Genomic DNA, 19043 nt, shown 5'->3' on the forward strand with positions numbered 1-19043 from the left:
CAATTAAGACCACAGGCACAGGGTACTCTGTGGGCTGTGGTTAATGACCAGTCATGTGCGTGCCTCTCAAAGGTGCTAGAAGGTGGTGGAAGATTAGCTAGGCTGTATAGCTCAATAAAGTTTGTACTGTAAGTGTAAAATATATTAACGAATGTTGCATGTTTAGTCTAAGATTTAGACTATCATAGATGTATTGATTTTGACATTTTCATATGTCAAAATCGCCTGCTCTGACATTCTGACATCTAAATAGACTCCATATTTGGGTATACCTGACAGAGAACTCCATATATGGGCATAAAAGGGACACAGGCATAATATCTGGGTGGGGCATGCATTTCCAATTTGCATCGTTCCAAGTAGGCCAGTGCATAACGGGCACCGCTGTTACTGTAGAGGGCAGGCTCCAACGGGCACCGCTCTAGTATTTAATAATTTCTGCATTTAAAAAGCCTAACTAATGGCCCAGGCCGTAGCGTAACGGTCTGGGCACCGGACTGGTGATCCAGTCGCGGTGTGCCGCGGGTTCGACTCCCGAACCCGACACGGCCTTTACCGCATGTCATCCCCCCATCTCTCTCCCGTTTCCTGTCAGCCTACTATCTGTCCCTTAAAAAATCAATAAAAGGCGTAAGCCGCAAAAAAAATATCTTAAAAAAAAAAAAAAAAAAAAAGCCTAACTAACTAACCACACTGTTGACGTAACAAAAAGTCAAGATTTGAAGTGCTATTTTTAAGCATGTTTTGTGCATATAGCTTTTATACCATACAGCAGCACAAAGGGTGTCACGTGGGCTTATGTTACAGACGTTTCCACACATCTTTTCCAATGAATTTCCAAAACCTTTACAGAATATTGAACCCAATTACTCCTATGTAACATGACCAAAAACAGACAGTGTAGCAAAAATAAAGCATATAATCTAGAATGGTATAATTCCATTCCAAATTCCCCAGGCATTGTGCATACTAGTTCAACTGATCATTGACGAATGACAATTCACGTGTTGCTTTCAGAGTTAGGTTGCACAGCAACCGGGGCAGCGGTGGCCGAACGGTTTGCGGAGCAGTCTTGATATCGGAAGGTCGCTAGTTCGTATCCCCAGACCGGCACGTTAAAATTACCATCGTTGAAATGCCCTTGAGCAAGGCATTGAACCCCTACCATGAAATGTTCTATGAGCAGGGCCTGGCTGTAAACAAGTTATTGAGCTTAGTCCAGTTACCCTGGGTAAACATGGTAACTTTGCTTTGCTTTGCTTAGCACAGGTTGGTGTCACGTGACAAAGGAACAGATCTACACACCAACTACACGTCACGCTGAAGAATGTTGTGAGCCTGTAGATCTGTTCTTTTTGTCACGTCCAGTACACATTAGGCTGCAATCACGCAACCCGTTCAGAGGAAAACTACTTATGTTACATATTTTGTTTTGGAAAATGTAATTACCGGTATTATTATTTTTGAGTGGTGCAACCATTCCCTTACGGAGCTATGTGTGTGGGTGGCTGGGTGCCTGGGACTGAGGACGAAAACAGCATGGTTGTTTTTCACCACTCAAACTAACACACGCACATATTAACTGTATATGATGATTTCTGGTGTGCCAGTACAGTACAGTGCAGTACAGAGTAGAGGGTACAGTAGTCAACTTTTTCAGACACGGGGTGGCACGCCGGAACCGGGCCAGCACCCGTTTTTTTTCCCTTTGTGCACCTGAAGGTGATATCTTCTTTTAAACGTCTTGTGACATCTAAAGCATTTATATGGCCTTTCCCCTGAATGGACCACCATAAAGTGCCTCTTCAGTTCACCATTTAACCTAAAAGCTTTGCTGCAAACTTCACACACAAAGGGCCGCAGCCTGAGGTGCTTAGCTCGACGGTGAGCCATCAACTCAATCTGTCTTTTGTAACACAAACCACAGTCTTCACACTTGAATGGTCGCCCTTCTGTATGCTTAACCATGTGTAACTTGAGTTGAGCTGCAGTTGGCCAGCCCTTTCCACACGTATCACAGAGATATGAATATTTCCCAGTGTGTTTCAGTTGATGCCATTTGAGGTATGTCATCTGATTGAACTTCTTCCCACATGTTGGACATGGGTACCCACCGGTGTGTCTCACCATGTGTGCTTTCAGGCCATCTTTTCTGTTGAACTGTTTATCACAATAGGAGCAAATCCAGGGCTGTGGCTCTCTGTGGCTCTTCTGATGCAAATCTAAATGGGCCAAAGTCTTGAAGCTCTTCCTGCACGTTTCGCAGGTGTAGTTACACACGTCCTTGTGCTTATTCAGCAGCTCGAGCTTTGTGAAACAGAGCGTACAAGAGGAGCACTGGTACAGTTTCTGGTTTTGATGGTGTCTCACCAGTTCACACAGCCTCCCGAAGGTTCTCTTACACAGAGGGCATGGGTATGAGCCTCTTGGTACTTTGTGTGATTGCCAGTAGTGTCTTCTCATAACCAAAATTTGCACAAAGTTCTTGTCACACATGGTACACATGATGACTCCACCAGGCTTTCTTTGGTGGTCCTCTGTGAGGTCTGCAGAGAATGTGGGCCTTCCATTCTCCTCTAGGTGCTTTTCATGGGGTTGATCCGTGGACTGGAAATTACACGCAGCAATGACAAAATTATTTGGGTGGACCGGGTCCGCCCGCGTCTTTCTTTGGGGCTCGTCAGGGTCTGACGAGGCTTGGGATGAAGAGCTTGACGAGAAGGCTCGCCGTTGATTCCTTTTAGATGAGCTGCCCGAGGATTTCTCCTGTGCAAAGTCCGTTTTTGTTTGTGTATGTGGATTTGACGCCCTGCATTCTTTTTCACAGTGTCGCTCACAGTCTTCATCGTGATCAAAGTCTTTCCCACAGGAACACGGGTCAGAGCTCTGTTCGATGTGACCTCTCATATGCTTTGTCAAGTCATGGCAACTAGTAAAGATCTCCCTACATATAGAGCATATTTTGTTACGGCTGCTTCTTTTATACATTGGCTCCTCTGATGGCTCAGGAGATAATGAATGCTCAGGTAATGGATTCACTTGTTCAGTGGGTGAACACCCCTTGTCCTTTTCAAGAGGCTTGGATAAGGGATTGTGAGGTAAGGCTGCAGAACTCTTTAGATCTGTCCGTTTATCCATTTTATTCATGACAACACATGACTTCTGGTGTTTGTCGAAGTTCTTCGGGTAAGTGAAGGTCTTGTCACAGTGGCGACAAATTAGACTGTCATGTCCATTCGACGGCTCTATGTTTGGAATCATTGATGATGACTCATAGGTTGCAGTGCTTGCCAACAAAGGAAGGTCTTTCTCAGTTCTCATTAATATGATGGTCTCAACATCAGTCTGTGGTTGAGGATGCACATCAGTTTTCTCAAAAAGGCTACTTTGGCTGGTAGACTGCTTTAAGTCAGAGTGCTCTTGTTTTTTACCCATGATGCTGTTCATCAGGCAACATCCCTCAGCCATCTGATGCCTCTCAAGTGTGCTAAAGGAGCTAAAACCCTGGCTACAAACATGACACTTAAAGCTTACAGATGCTGCTCCACTGACTTTGTCTGATTCGATATCACTAGAATAATTTTGATCATGTTGAGGCTCTGCTTCAACAGAATGATCTGGATCTTTATTTGAATCATGCCTCTCTTCACCTCCAACCACATTCCAAGTGGTCTCATGCCATTTCTCAACTATTGTGGAATCGTCGTCAATAATTGGACATTGCCAACCTTCAGCGGCAGACATGGACCCAGGTGTGTTACTTGTGCCAGTGTTCGCCTTCTGAAAGTGATGAGACAAACTGGAAAGGATGGAGTCTTCACCAGATGATGCCTTCTGAAAGTTGTGAGATAGGCTGGAAAGGATGCAGTCTTCACCAGATGATGACAACCCTGAAATAATTTGAGAAAAATCCAACAATTTAAAAAACAGATAACTAAGCAGAAAGATAGTACGTTAAAAATAACTTATTTCATTGAACCAGTTAAAAGGGAAATAACACTCATTTTCAACATTGAACAATGTCATTTATAAGTAATGTATATACCCTTAGAGCTGTTGTGTAGCCTAGATTCAGCCCCTGAATTGCAAGCCATGGCAATTAAAAGAAATTACACTTGTGTGAAGTGAGAGCTCTCATTATCATACATCACATTCGGTGCTCATCCAATCTAACTATTTTCAGCAGGCAGGACAAGTGTAAAATCAGTCATTACGACGCCATCAAGGCTTGCTATAATAATGTTTTGTCGACAAAACCAACTGTATTTATTCGACCAAAAATCGGACCAAAACTTAAACATTTCAGATGACAAAAATATGAATAATACGAAGTGAATTTTTATTCAAGAGACTATGACAGAGGGTGCTTTCGGATATGCGCACCGGGAATGTGCTCAGTTTTTTTAGTGCGCTGAGTGGTCACCTCACAGAGTGTGGCTTATTTACGAACGACCAGTTAAAACTGATTGTTTTAACCAATTAAAACATGGACCAAGGTGAATGATTTCATTGATTTGTATGGTGATGTACTAAATGCATGCCTTGCTAGCTTAGCTTCCGCCTCCGGGGAGTGCTCGAGACACCGCTGTGAGGCAATCACACTGAACAACCCCAACTTCTGAGTAGGGTTGGTCAGTGCGGGCACATCCGGGGGACCACACCACGCACCAGATTTTCGAATGACAACACACCCAGTGCACTGAATACATGAACAAGAAGAGGGCACATCAGTGCAAATTTCCGAATGCATCCTAAAACTAAATCAAAATTCGCTGTCAAAATTAACACTGACGTCAACACAGTAGTACCTTTAAGGACCAAATGCCCATGACGTTTGTGATGCTGAATAAGTGTATTCAATGGCTGTGGCTGGTTCAGGAACTCCACACACTCCTTCGGGATAGAGGGGGAGAGGCTGAGCCAATCAGCTGTCTGTGAACACAACACATTAAATCAGATCTGAAAGCATGAGGCAGGCTTTGCATTTTTATCATTACTTTGACCGTGCAATGTCTTTTTTCAGCTATACGGTATCCAGTCTACTTCCATCACACCTTTGTGTGAGTAGGGTTACTGGCACAGTCGCCTCGGAAACTCAGACGTTTGTATTGGCACAGTGACACCTACCTGTTCAAGGTTTGGAACAGGCAACAGCTTCTGCAGACTGGAGAGGAATTTCATCATCAGAGTCTCCAGGGCCGAGTCATATTTGGGACCAAACACTGTTGGGAAAATGTTCTAAAGAGGAACAAAGAGAAAGGTCCACATTCCATTCCACATTGAGTAGAGTAATAGAGCTCCTATAAAGGTCATATTTCAACTTTTTTTCTTAAATGGATGCCCTATTTTATCGTACAACAGTATCGCACTGCGCACATTGTGTATTGTATGTAATGTTAAGGGGCTATCCTTTCAATAAATTCTGACCACAAAAGAAGCAAAGATAGCTGACCTACAAGCTCTCAGTGCGTCGCATTGTGATGTGAAAGTGGTTAATTCTCTGTCTGTGGGTTTTATGTAATATTTAACCAATGAAACTAGAGCTTGTGACCAACTATATTGGATCAATTTTTTTTAATTCCTGAAAAGTAACAGTTTTAGACATACAGGTTTCCACCGGACAGCGGCGATATATGCATAAGGCCGTGCTATTCAGGCAACAAACTACAAAGTAGAAGGAAGTAAAGCCTGCACAATGAATGCTCTCAATACCCTTAAATTCATAAGCAATGTTAGGTCGCATCCTGAGATTGCTTTTCTGCAAGAGCTATAATATGAGTGGAAGCAGATATTGTCTGTAAGTAAAACAATAAAAAATAAAAAACAGTGCCTGAGGTGTGAAAATGTACAATAACAAAGAAAATAGTTAATGATAATGTTAGCTGTTGCTATTGGATTAGTCGAACATGATTCAAATAATAATATTAGCATCATATAAAGCAGTAGCCCTGTAAACATGACTCTCGTATTCATACGAGAGTCATGACGCAACTTCACCCTGGTTTTTGCAGACGCTACATTTACAAATAATTAAAATATATAAACATTCGCATTTCAAATATAAAGTACTCACAAAGTGTCCCACGGGTGTTAGTTAGTAGCAGCGCCAGCGATTAGAATTTCTGCATCCCGCGTTGTTTAATAAAAAGCATTTTTATCCGAGGTGTTATTTTGCCATTGGCTTTCAACTACGCGCCCCTATCGGTCGGGAGGAGGGTGGCACTCGGTGTGTTCGATATAGGTACGCTGACCGCCCTGCCAATACAGACTAATAGGCGAGTGCGCTCCCGGTGTGCAACTGCGAATTTTCCCAAACGAACCCCGTTTGAAAAAAGTAGCCGGAGAGCTCGGACAAAAATGCTTTTTATTAAAGAACGCGGGACGCAGCAATTCTAATCGCTCGCGCTGCTACTAACTAACACCCGTGGGACACTTTGTGAGTACTTTATATTTGAAATCTGAATGTTTTTATATACGGAAATCTTGTAAATGCAGCGACTGCAAAAAACAGGGCAAAGTTACTGCATGACTGTCATGATAATTATCATGGCAGTCATGTTCCAGGGCTAATAAAGCAGCATAGCATTTCAGTCATTGTACTACTGTACAATGACAGTATTAGTACTGTATCTGAATATTCAAATGTATCATTCTGACCTGATAAAAAGCATCTCTTTGGCCTGGATGATCCACAAGAGAGTTAACAAGCTGAAAGAAGTTGGTCATCGATGTCTTGACCTCTAAATCAGAACTCTCAGATATCTTAAAAAACAAAGCAGAAATTAATATCACAACAGTGAATTTAAATGAATTACGAGTATAAATATAATCAGGGGCGGCGGTGGCTCAGGGCTTTATGGGAACCGCAAGGTTGCCAGTTCGAACCGGGGCTCCCCTTAGTGTCGAAGCGTCCTTGAGCAAGACACTGAACCCCTAATGCTCCTGATGTGTGGTTGGTGCCTTGCATGGTTTCCTCTGCCATCGCCCATCGGTGTACGAATTGGTGAATTGATGCACAATCTATGTAGAGCGCCTTGGATAAAAGCGCTATATAAATGCACCATTTACAAATCCTCTGGGTCGTTTTTTATGTAAAACTGTGAAATGAACACTGCATTTTTACTGTAGAAAAGTGTGTATGTTGTGAGAATTCACCAGGGACCTCTTTATTGGTCTTTGTAATGTGGGTTTTTATTCTGGTCAAATGAGTCTGGACGGTGTGAGGGCTGGGTAATTCATCAGTTCTGCACAGCTCCAGCACCACCTGTTGACACAAATATAAACAGGTCAAATTCCTCTCTCCACAGAGTTATGGGGTCCTTTAAATGTTTTAAAGTGGAAAAGAGTGCAGTTTGATAACATCTCACTTCAGGGTTAGACCAGGGTTAACCCTAACCTTTCTTACCAATTTTTGGCCCAAAGGTTTTTTGAAAATCTGTCTAGAGCCACAAAACATGTTTGGGGCATTACATTGTTTATTTAGCATATAACTATCTGGAACCATATCATATGGTTATGGTATTTTCTTTACATTTTTCACACACTCCCTGGATGCCAACGATGATTTGAACCTCTGCCCCAAATTTTCCACAGCGGCCAGGACTCCCAGGAGTCAGACCGACTTTTGAAAAACACATTTTTTTATTATTACTCTGTCTGATATTTCATATTCCATCTTGGCTAACATTGGCTTTCAAAGTTTGCAGGATTGGCCCGTTTTGAACAAAAAGCCACAAATCATGAACGCAGCGTGCAATTTACGTGAACGGGCTTTCCTACTAGGCTGAGGAATATATCCCACCCTTTTCACATTGGCCTGTTATAGCGCCACCAATAGGTGGATTTGTGCAAAAAACATTTTTGGAACAAAATGCCTCAAATCATCCAAATGCCATCCGAAAGAAGAAATGGCACCATTTTCACATTGGCCTATTATAGCGCCACCAGGAGGCCACAACCTGCTCTGCCCTGGTGGACACCTGTGCCCCGAGGGGCATGCACTTTATCTAGTTACAAATGGGCCACTGCATTTTCTTTATACAGTAGTAGACAGTAGCCACCTGCATAAATGCTTAGTTACCCGTGCACGGAGGCCCATAACAAGCTGGGCTCCCTCCCTGTACGTCAACAGGTCAGGGACCGTTTCCAGCACGGTGCTAACAAACTCCTCCAGCATGCCATAGTGCATCACTGCTCCCTTCTTCACTATCTCCAGCAAAACTGCAGACACGAGCTGCAGAGGCGGCACGATGAGGCGCAGAGAGGAGAGTGGAAGATGAAGAAGGGGCGAGCTGGAGGTCGGAGTTGATGAACGTCTGGGACTGGGAGACGATTCTTCCAGGTTCCCATAAATCCCATTATCCTCCTCCTGGACCAGGCTCCCAGTCTGAGTCTCCTGGTCCCCCACTACCTCCAGGCTCCCAGTCTGAGTCTCCTGGTCCTCCAGGCTCCCAGTCTGAGTCTCCTGGTCCTCCACTACCTCCAGGCTGAGGCTCCCAGTCTGAATCTCCTGGTCCTCCACTACCTCCAGGCTGAGGCTCCCAGTCGGAGTCTCCTGGTCCCCCACTACCTCCAGGCTCCCAGTCTCGGTACCGGTGTCGAGGGGCCGCGTGGCATGAGGCGACCCGCCACCCCAGATATCTGAACACAGCTCAAAAAACAAGTACACATGGCCAACACGGCCCTTCTTACGCCCAGCGCCCAGCGATGCCCTGTATCTATTTCGGATGTACTTTATCTTGGCGACGAGCTGGGGTTTTGATCTGGCGTTAAACACGTGAGGGAAATCCTCCCTGTTTGTTGTTGTCGGCTCCCTCGGATACTGTGCCACAAATTCGTCTATTATATCGCCATATTTGGAAAGGCAGGTCTCCCAGTCGACATTCTCCCGCAGTTTGGTCTTCTTGTAATTGAGTATGATCCGAAGCAGAAGTTCTACCTCGCGGGCAGTAAACACAAATTGTGGCATAATTGAAAAGTATTTTGTGTCCCGTTTATAAATGGAGTTTGCAGCTGCTTACGCTCTCTTACGTCCGTACGCTACGCTCTGGCGCGGGCAATGCAAGCCTCAGCCTGGGACCACGCTGGCTGGCTAGTGGCATCCTTTGTTAGACTCAGAGTGACCACTAGATGGTAGCATTGCAACGGATACGTTTCATAGCCATCCATTAAAGATGTCAAGGTTACTTTTTGTCTTTTTTTTCTCCATATATCATAACAAAAAAAATCGGTTCCTCCCAGATCATAATTGTATAATTATCCGCAATGGCCTACAGCAAAATAGAATAAAGGAGAGCCAAAACTATCACATTTTTCCATCTTGTTCATTTCATTTCCAATTTGTGTGTGTGTGTGTGTGTGTGTGTGTGTGTGTGTGTGTGTGTGTGTGTGTGTGTGTGTGTGTGTGTGTGTGTGTGTGTGTGTGTGTGTGTGTGTGTGTGTGTGTGTGTGTGTGTGTGTGTGTGTGTGTGTGTGTGTGTGTGTGTGTGTGTGTGTGAGAGAGAGAGAGAGAGAGAGATGTGAAATTTGAGAGGTAGGCTTAGATGCGGCCAATTAAGCACTACAGTCACAGACACCCACCAAATCGTAGCATCAGCCAGAATGTATAGCAGCAAGCAAGTGATGTGGGCAAATACTTGGATGTCAAACATCTTTCTGTAGATAGATGATGCATTGCTTACCGTACATTGACATAGTTATATTAAAGTCTACTCGTGAATCAATTCACTAAGGGTTATGTCCATTCTTGGACGTAAGACAGAAGAAATCTTATACACTCACGTTCTAATGGTATTAGAACGGGCTTTACGTCATGACGCAGTGCAAGTCCCTCCCCCGAGGGTATAAGTGCCTGCGCTGCTGTCTGGACGTCATTCGTTTTCTTCTTCTGCGTTAAGACAGACGTCAGACAAGCTAAATCACTAAAGAAAGGCCCAACTTCCTTATATATCTCAACAGGACGAGTGGCCTCGGTTGCTCGGTACCACGAGGTGGAATTGGTGTTTTTTCTTAGTGTAAGCTACACTCGCGAAGAAAAAATAAGCTGTTTTTGTTTCCGTGATAGCCCTAGAAGCTCCGGACTAAACCAACAACTCAGCTTTCCAACGCAGGTAGGCAAAGCTAGGAGCAGCTAACCTGATAGCTAACGCTAGCCAGTTTGCAACAGGCTAACAGTTAGCATTCTATTGTCCAGGCGCTAGGAGCCCACAGAGACAATTTCCAACACAGGCAAAGCTAGGAACAGCTAACCTGATAACTAACGCTAGCCAGTTTGCAACAGGCTAACAATTAGCATTCTACTGTCCAGGAGCTAGAAGCCCACAGACAGTTTTCCAACACAGGTAAGTAAACTAGCAAAGCTAGTAGCGGCTAACCTGATAGCTAAAGCTAACCAGTTTGCAACAGGCTAACAATTGGCATCCTACTGTCGAGGCACTAGATGCCCACAGAGACAATTTCTTTCTTTGCTGTGAACGTAGAATTCCGCAAGAAAATGGCAGAAAAGACGACGAAGTCTCGAGCGGCGGCCCGCCGCCAACGTAGCGGGGCCGTTTTCCTGCCACAGAAGCAATGCCGAGTAGACCACTGTGGCAACGCTATGTCAAGGATGGACCCGCACGACACGTGCGTCTACTGTACATCATTTTTGTTCTGATTGTATTGATGTATTGTTGTATTGTTTGTTTTCTGCTTTGGCAATGTAAACGTTCTCTCAAACGTATGTTTTCTCATGACAATAAAGCCATTTGAAATGAATTGAAAATTGACTACAAGCAGGCCGAGGAGGCGCTGAGCGTCCCTGACCAATGCCAGAAATGTGTGGCCATAGACCACCACATTAAACTAAGGCGCGGAGACGTCGAGTTTCGTTCATTTTCCCAGTGTTCTTTTGCCCAGGCACGGCGTAGTGGCCACAGGCCTCACGCCGAGAGGACGTTAAGGTTAGCACCGGACTCGAATGTTCATACTGCTTTACCTCTAAGAGGAGATGCTGTTGCACCGCATTTTAAATAATGTGTCGCTGAATGCTTTGCCTCCCATGTTCCCTCCCTTGGTTCAGATACATGTGTGCAGAACGAATCAGCTGAATCATTGCCTGTACCCCTGTGTTAACATGCGGGATATGAGCCCACTGCCGCGCCGATCGTTAAAACGATCAGCGGCAGTGAGACAATACAACACGATGACAAAACCTCCAGCAGGTTTTGCCATCGTGGGACGTGGCCGCCACGCCAAAATTCTCAAAAGCATGATGGCAGAGCCTCTAACCAGAGGCACTGCCATCATGAGACGGGGCCACCACGCCAAAATTCTCAAAAGCGTGATGGCAGAGCCTCTAACCAGAGGCACTGCCGTCATGAGACGGGGCCACCACGCCGAAAATTTCAAAAGCATGATGGCAGAGCCTCTATTTAGAGGCACTGCCATCATGAGACGGGATCACCACGCCAAAATCTTTGGCACGGTGCCCTCCAAAGTGGCTAGAATGCGTAGCACACCCATGGGTGCTGAGCACTACAAAGTGGGCACAAGCCGCAATTCACTGCGGAACTACCCACGTTCGAGAAAGTAATATTCTCTCATGCGGGTGGGCAGGCGGCCGAGATCCTTCGGACCGAAATACTCTCCCTATTAGGCAAGAATGCCACTCGGGAAGTCCCCCTAAATCAACCGCTTTCCCAGACCCAAAGAACAGGGCGTTTTCAGCCTCGCTCAAACGGATCTACGACCACCTTGTGACCGTGGCAAGAGCCCTGAATGCCGATGCCCTCTTGCAGGGCTCCCTCACAGTGCTGACGGAGCTCATTGCTGTCGGTAAGAACAGCGGGAGGAATGCGGAGGGGCTGCGTCAACTACTACTAGAACCAGCCCCACCATATCGTCCGCCAACGGCGGGGTCCAGCAAGACCCGTGCGGAGCGAGGACAGGCTCGTGCTTAGCCTGCAGACAGAGCGGCAGCTGGCTGCGCTCGCAACCAGCCACGAGAGTACGTCCCCCAGAGGACTTCTCGTGGCAGAGGCTCTTACCGTGGATGGCGACGCGGACACGATAGATAGCATGAAAGAACTGCCCAAAGGTTCGAACCCGATTCCGATCGTAGAGGCCACGGGCCCCACGTCGGAACCGACGGTAAGGAGGAGGAAAATGTTAATGCCTACCGCAGAGCGGGAAAGAGACTACGAACATTTCTCTAGAACAAAAGTTGTTGCTGTGTTGAATGCCGCTGTAAAAATGCTGCTGTGCACAAACCACAAATGTACAAAATGTTTAATAAAGCGCTTGATTGCATCGATGCCTCTTATATTAAAAACAAAACACAATGAAACAACAACTTTGAACCCACATGACACGGGCATTATGAAATATGAGCCCACCGCAGAAAGAGTCACCAGGCCTCTCGACAGCGGTGGGACGGACGGTGCTTCGGCCTGTAGCGAGCAAAAGCTCGCCGTAGGCTGGAGACGTCACGACCGCAAAACGCTCCTCGCCAGCCCGATTAGGCGAGGAGAGGCTCCTAGGACAGGAGCACCGCGACAGTTACATCCCCAAGCCACTAGGGAATGCTGCCGCTCCACTAACAATGAACCCCATGCTAGAGAGCTCGTGTTTTTTCCAACAATGGAAGTTATGTGGCGCGTCCCCCTGGGTATTACTCACAGTGAAGACGGGTTACAGACTGCGATTTGCACAGTCACCACCCAAGTTCGAGAAGATAATTCTCTCTCAAGTGGGGGGGCAGGCAGCGGAAGTACTTCGGGCCGAGACCTTCAAATTACTAGCCAAAATAAATAAAATAGAAAAAAGCTGTCAGAGAGGTTCCCTTTTTTAGACCAACAACACGACTGTTTCTACAGCCGCTATTTTCTGGTCAAAAAAAGAAGGGGGGGGGGGACTACGATCTCCTGGATCTCAGAGCTCTCAACAAATACCTCAGAATTTTCAAATTCAAAATTCTGACAGCAGCGACCCTACTACGCTCTCTGCGCCAGGGCGACCGGTTCACCAGTATCGATCTCAAAGACGTTTTTTTCCATATCCCTATCTATCCACCACACAGGAAATTCCTGCGCTCTGGAGTCACTATCCCCCAGGGTATTCGTGAAATGCACTCAGGCGACACTAGCTCCTCTGTGTCGCCAAGGGGCTCGTACTGTCTCCTCTATCTCCTGCTGTGCGCAAGTTCGCCAGCAGAGGCGCTGCCTCACACGAAACTCGTGGTGGATCAGCTATCCTCCCTGGGTTTTTACTATAAATCATGCGAAGAGCACGATGACGCCTACCCAATGGATAGATTACATAGGCATAACGTTGAATTCTCTCTCCTTCTCAGCCAGGCTGAGCCAGGAGGGTGGAACTGTTTCTCAAATGTGTGACACTTTTTAGAATAGGGCACAGGGTGCCGTTCAGCATATTTCTACGAATGACAGGGCTCATGGCGTCCGCCATTTCACTAAATACGTCTAGGCAGACTACATATGAGGCCATTCCAAGAATGGATGCGGTCTCTACGTTTCATTTTTCGCACAGACGAAATGAAAGCCTGGGTATCGAGGCTAGTCTCTACGTATTCCTACCAACCGCCGACATCAGGAGTCAGAGTGACGGTGGGGTGCGTTCAGGCACTCAAATGGTGGGAAAACAGAGCCACGCTTACAAGAGGGCGTCCCTATGGGAATAAACACTTCCGGGAAAGTGGTTACTACGGACGCCAGCATGTCAGGGTGGGGTGCCACTCTCCACGAAATGGCAACCAGGGGGTGTGGGACGGCGCTCTGAGGAACGCCCACATCAATTACCCCGAACTGATGGCAGTATTACTGACACTGCGTCAGTTCAAACCATTTGTTCATGGCCGCCATGTCCTAGTAAGGACGGACAACACTACTACGATGTGTTATATCAACAAGCAGGGCGGACTCAAGTCCAAGACCCTGCATCTACTAGCCTACAGACTAGTCACGTGGTGCCACACACACCTCCCTTCGATCAGAGCCTGTCACGTCCCAGGGCTCCTGAATGCAGGAGTGGACCTGCTATCCAGGGGCTAGCTCCGCTACGCGGATTGGTCTCTCCACCAAGAGGTGGCCGCTCAGTTATGGGACAGGTTCTGGCATAGCCAAGGTGGACCTGTTTGAATCGGAAGAGAACACGAAGTGCCGTCTGTTCTTCTTCATCAAAGGGTGCTCGTCACTGGGACTGGATGCACTAACTCACAAGTGGCCGCGGGGCCTGTTTTTCCTCCCCTGTCACTAATACGACCCACCTTGGACAGAGTGAGAACTCAGGGCCTGGAGGTGGCTCTCATAGCTCCGGCATGGGGGTCTTGGAGGTCAGAGATATCCTCCCTCCTATACGACCAGGCGTGGCAGCTTCCACTGTGGAAGGATCTGCTCACATAGACTGGATAAGGGATTTTTCACCCTTGCCCTCAGACCCTTGATCTATGGGCCTGGCCCATGAAAGGAACAATTTAAGTGCTGAGGGGTTGCCCCCGAACATGATGGCCACAATTCAGGGGCTAGGGCCCAGTCCACTAGGAGACAATACAATATTGCCTGGAAGGGTTTCGAGCGATGGTGCGCAGCGGAACCAGACCAGGAATTACCATTCCAGGCCTCAGTGATAACGGTTCTGACCTTCCTACAGGGCTTGCTGGATGACGGATAGTCCCAATCATCAACCAAGGTCAATCTGGCAGCTATATCAGCATGTTATACTGGCATGGGAGATAAAGCCCTGGGTGAACACCCGCTCATACGACAGTACATGAGAGGGGTTCGGAAGGCCCGCCCGGTTACTCGGTATCTGATTCCTTCCTGGGACCTTTCCTTAGTGCTGAACGCTCTAACAAAGGCACCTTTCGAGCCACTGGACTCAGGAGGATGGAAATTCTTAACTTTAAAAGCCGTCCTTCTATTGGCTCTCACTACAGTTAAAAAAATATATATATATATATATATATATATATATATATATATATATATTTATATATATATATATATATATACTGCATGTATATATATAGATAGATATATATAGCGATCTACAGGCGCTCTTGGTGAGCCCTGATTGCACTATCTTTAGTGGGGATAGAATGCGGGTCACCAAACCCGGCCTTCATGCCCAAGAATTCCAACCTGGCTAGTGTTCCGGTGGACCTAAGGTCGTTCTATCCACCTCCATTTAGATGGAGGAGGACGAGAGGTTGTTTTGTCTATGTCCAGTGCGGGCCCTACGAGTGCACATGGACAGGGTGGCTCCCTTCAGGAAGGGCAGCCAGATGTTTGTGGCCTGGGGTGCTAGCGTAAAGGGAATGACGGTCACTAAGGTGCGGTCGTCCCGATGGATCGTGGAGGCCATACAGATGGCTTACTCCACGGCTGGAGTAGTGCCACCAGTGGGGTTAAGGGCACACTCCACCAGAGGTATTTCGGCATCCTGGGCGCTCTACAAAGGTATCTCGATACAGGATGCCTGTACGACGGCAAGTTGGCCCTCGCCTTCGACTTTTGCTAGGTTCTATAACCTGGATGTAACAGAACCAACTGTGGCACATGCGGTTGTGCAGGTTGCTTCCCGCTGAGGCATGTCCTTTAAGATATATATATATATATATATATAAATAAAGGAAGTGAGTATATAATATAGATGTATATGTACATATATATGTATATATGTAAATACATAAATGAATTAACAGTCGACCTAGCTCTATATACCTTGAAGCCTGTATATTAGCGACTAGGATAAGACTCTAAAGACTGAGGCCAGAACTCATGAGACGGTTGGGACCGTCGGTGGTTAGGCCTCGGGGCACGTAAGATGACGTGGTTCATCGGCTCCTTAAGGTAGGAACAGGGACCGTGTGGACAGGGGGTCCATTTGGTCCCACCTCTTATCAAGTCAAAGGGTCGGTGACCTTTTGACCTCAGAATGGTTGTCTCATAGGGGACGTGGCCGTCACGCCTGTGACGTCACAGTCCGGGGGGACACATGAGGACGGGTGCGTACTTCAGTGATTTGAAGGGAGTTTATTAGGTCTCCCATAGTGAATTGATTCACGAGTAGACTTTAATATAACTGGAGGTTATGCAATAACCATGGTTATATAAAGGATATGAGTGAATCAATTCACCAAATTGCCCTTCTAGCTTGTTAACGGCAGAAGGAGAAAGTATTACCGAATGACGTCCAGACAGCAGCGCAGGCACTTATACCCTCGGGGGAGGGACTTGCACTGCGTCATGACGTAAAGCCCGTTCTAATACCATTAGAACGTGAGTGTATAAGATTTCTTCTGTCTTACGTCCAAGAATGGACATAACCCTTAGTGAATTGATTCACTCATATCCTTTATATAACCATGGTTATTGCATAACCTCCAGTTTTATAGCCTATGAGCTATGCTGCCTGAGCTGCAGATTATGACATTTCTCTGTTCTGTTCATCACTTGGGGCGGCGGTGGCTCAGGGGTAGAGTGCCTGGATGGCAACCGCAAGGTTGCCAGTTCGAACCCGGGCTCCCCCAGAGTTACTGTCGAAGTGTCCTTGAGCAAGACACTGAACCCCTAATTGCTCCTGATGTGCTGGTTGGTACCTTGCATGGTTTCCGCTGCCATCGGTGTATGAATGTGTGTGTGAATGGGTGAATGTAATGCACAATCTCTGTAAAGCGCCTTGGATGAAGGCGCTATATAAATGCACCATTTACCACTTCTAGGCTACATTGTCATACATGGATTTGTAGCCTACTAATTTACTCCACTAGGCTGTATGGTGGATAAATAATGATCTTGAAACCATGGGGCCTAACCATTAATTCAATAATGTTATCCTCAATAAATAAATAAATATCAAATCAAAATGTATTTATAGAGCACATTTACAAAGACCAGAAGGTCAACCAAAGTGCTGTACACGATCATAAAACAAGCATACAATCAACACAAATACCATAGTAAAAACAACATCGAAGCAACACAAGTTGCGAACGCAGTGAGCCACTTACTATGACAGCAAGGGCTGAATGTCTGTCTGTGTGTGTGTCTGTGTGTGTGTGTGTCTGTCCCGCTGTTACACCACCCACCCGCCACCAGAGGGCGCAGCTGTAGCACACACACACACACACACACACACACACACACACACAGGGCGCAGCTGTAGCACACACACACACACACAACCACACACACACGAGCTGCGTTCGCTCCCCGCGTTTGCGCGTCTTACTTGTAACATGTACTAAAAGTTTGAAATTCAACTCCTGTGGGAAATTGAGTTATTAGCATAATATGTGACCATACCCATAACATCCTATATAAGGCCAAAAAGTCCAAATTTCATCATTCTTTAAGTAGCATGTGACATACTGTATGAAACTAGGGGTTTTTCATGATTCTGAATCCATTCCAAGTATTAGTTTTGCACAAAAAACACTCCTTGGGCTAAATTAGGCCATATCCACTTGTGACTTGTGACCTCATCACGTTTGTGATGACGGCTATGGCCGTTTTCCTCCCAAGGAGTGTTTTTTGTGCAAAACTAATGCTTGGAATGGATTCAGAATCATGAAAACCCCCTAGTTTCATATGTCACATGCTACTGAAAGAATGATGAAATTTGGACTTTTTGGCCTTATATAGGATGTTATGGGTATGGTCTCATATTATGCTAATAACTCAATTTCCAACAGGAGTTGAATTTCAAACTTTTAGTACATATTATTAGACACCTTTAGAAACACATTGGTGAAGAAATCTCTTGGTAACGATTTAGTTCCCAGATTGGTCAAATACCTGATAAAATGCCCTTACTATAAGGAGCAGGCAGACAGTTCCAGTAGGCGGGCCTATGTTTTTGATCAGCTGCTGTTGTATGGACGATCAACGATGCTTGCTTTCTTTTTATTATTATTATTATTATTATTATTATTAGGTAACCGGGTAACCACATGGTACCCTGTGGTTAATGACCAGTCAATGACAAACATAAAATCGAACGACACCCTCATCACTGACAAACTACTTAAACATCTTCTTTACAAACATTGCAACAACGCTGCTTACCAAACTGCCCTCCCACTCTGGGCGCTTTGGTGTGTAGAGCACATCAAAGCCTTCTACAAAAACCTAGGTGTTTTATGATTTTAAGCTGACAATGGTAACAACTGAGGAGGTACTTAAAAACAAGGCCATGACGATATTCCCCCAAATTTCTCAGAGACTCTGCAATCTCTATAGCTCCAATCATCACCCACATAATAAACCTCTCCATCAAACAGGGACAGGTCCCCCAAGATTTCAAACTGGCCAAAGTAACCCCCCTGCACAAGAAAGGGAGCAAATTAGACCCCGGCAACTATACCGCCCTATTTCTATTCTTGGCTCCATCTCGAAAGTGATGGAAAAAATAGTCTATGAGGTGGATGCTGGCAAAAATGCGGCATGGTCATGCTGGACAATTGGTTTTGATAGCACATCAGTGAGCTGGATGCAATCCTACCTGGAGGGGAGAGAACAGATGGTGGAGGTGAACGGAACACTGTCCCCCCTCCCCTCCCAGTGAGCTGTGGTGTTCCACAAGGAAGCATACTAGGGACTTTACTGTTTCTAATATATGTAAATGACATGACATCAGCTTGTGACTGCAACTTGTTCCTGTTCGCAGATGACTCAGCGCTGCTGGTTTCGGACAAGAACAAACTGCAGGTTGAAAAGGCCCTCAGCTCTGAACTTGGTAGAATCTGCACCTGGCTCGCTGATAACAAGCTACAGTATCTTTACACCTGGGAAAAACTGAATCCATTATTTTTGGATAAAATAGTAATCTCAGCAAGGCAGATGGCTTCTTGGTTAAGGTGGGTGACAAATACCAACAATATTATCACACGAAAAGATGAAATTACCTAGGTTCCATCATGGAGGCAAATATTTCCGGTGATAAAATGGCCACCAACGTAATCAAAAAAGTCAACCAAAGAACAAGATTCCTATACACGATCTCCTTACTGGTCAACAAAAACACCTTGAAGACCTTAACAGGAG

Source organism: Protomyctophum parallelum, assembly GCF_964188405.1.
Source record: "Protomyctophum parallelum genome assembly, chromosome: 14".
In the NCBI taxonomy this organism is placed as follows: domain Eukaryota; kingdom Metazoa; phylum Chordata; class Actinopteri; order Myctophiformes; family Myctophidae; genus Protomyctophum; species Protomyctophum parallelum.